General features: G+C 35.7%; 1 non-coding gene across 1 annotated transcript; it reads left to right on the top strand.

The window, feature by feature from the left end:
* The first annotated feature begins 1,112 nt into the window (after nucleotides 1–1,112).
* LOC118143879 (U4 spliceosomal RNA) lies at nucleotides 1,113–1,253 on the top strand. The gene has a single exon (XR_004728369.2). It is a non-coding gene; the product is annotated as a U4 spliceosomal RNA (small nuclear RNA).
* The last annotated feature ends 365 nt before the right edge of the window (nucleotides 1,254–1,618 follow it).

The following is a 1,618-nucleotide window of genomic DNA, read 5'->3' as shown; positions in this document are numbered from 1 at the left end:
ATCCCCCCCACCCCAAATTTATCCAAAAAACAAGGAAAAACAAAAATGTTTGCTTTTGTCCCCTGTGAAAATATTTTGTTTTGTTCATAATCAGAACATGCAGGACAGCTTTTGGCCATAATGTGTGATCTGACATTCATTCGTCCATTGACATATTCTAGTAGAGGTAAGGAGAAAAAAATGAGGCATGGCTCTGCAAATGATTTAGGCACAAAAGAAGAGAAATGCAGCTTTTAATGTACAAAGTTTACAAGTGGAATGGATCTTTTTCACAAAACTCATATACTGAATAATAATGTATGTAAGCCATGCAGGACTTTTAATCCATGCAGGTGATGAAGCTGGTATTATAAAAATGAATCACAGTTTTATAAATGTCATCTAATTTTACCAATGGAGCCCAGAAAGATTTTAAGCTTTTTGACTTGCTGTTTGATAATCCAGAATTAATTGTGATGATTATCATTAAAAATAATCGTTCACACGTATTTTGATATCTTATATGTACAGCAGGCACTAAAACTACTCCGTCTTGTTCTTTCAGTCTCTAATATAATTAAGCAGTACTAGTTTCTATTATGAAACTTGAACACAAAGTTAACATTGGAATTTAGTTTGCTCACCCCTTCTTTCCCATGGTTTTACCAAAGCTCACTTTTATTGCAAGCCTAAAATCAAAATTTGAGATTATTAGATTAAGACAATCTATATTTGCCATCAGACTTGTGAAATTTGCCAACTTCCAATATGATACTGTTTCTTTGACTTCCATTAATCCATGCATGATGGTGCTAGCCTTTAAGATAGTCTTTTCTAAGCCGGGCACAATGGCTGACATCTGTAATCCCAGCACTTTGAGGGGCAGGTGGATCACCTGAGGTCAGGAGTTTAAGACGAGCCTAGTCAAAATGGCGAAACACCGTCTCTACTAAAAGTACAATAATTAGCCCTGCATGGTGGTGCACGCATGTAATCTCAGCTACTTGGGAGGCTGAAACAAGAGAATCACGTGAAGACTAGAGGTGGATGTTGCAGTGATACAGTGAACTTAGATCGCACCACTGGACTCAAGCCTGGGAGAAAGTTAGACTCTGTATCAAAAAAAAAGAGAAAGCTTTGCACGGTGGCAGTATCGTAGCCAATGAGGTTTATCAGAGGCGCGATTATTGCTAATTGAAAACGTTTCCCAATACTCCGCTATGACGACTTGAAATATAGTCAGCATTGGCAAGTTTTGACAGTCTCTACAGAGACTGAATTAATAAATAAATAAATAAATAAATAAATAAATAAAACAAAAAGCCTTTTCTTTCATTGAGATAGCAATGAACAATTGAGTTTTCTTCTTCTTCTAAGGGATGTTTCTGAAACGTATATGAGTAAATAACATACAGCTTTTCTGAAATATCTTCCAATTAACAGAAAGCTTAGAAAAAGCCCTTACAATGTTGGGCAGACAGTGCAGTTTCTATAATGAGGTACCTCCGGTTTTCTGCAGTTGTGGTATAGCTCTTGTTGAGTGATATCTAATTTATATTTATTTCCTATTGTCTCTGACATAAGTGTTTTAATAAATTTTAATTTATTTTATGACTTTTGCTCAGAGGGGGAAACTGAG

This window comes from Callithrix jacchus, chromosome 11 (assembly GCF_049354715.1).
Source record: "Callithrix jacchus isolate 240 chromosome 11, calJac240_pri, whole genome shotgun sequence".
Classification (NCBI taxonomy): Eukaryota; Metazoa; Chordata; class Mammalia; order Primates; family Cebidae; genus Callithrix; species Callithrix jacchus.
This window is presented reverse-complemented; position numbering and strand designations above follow the sequence as displayed.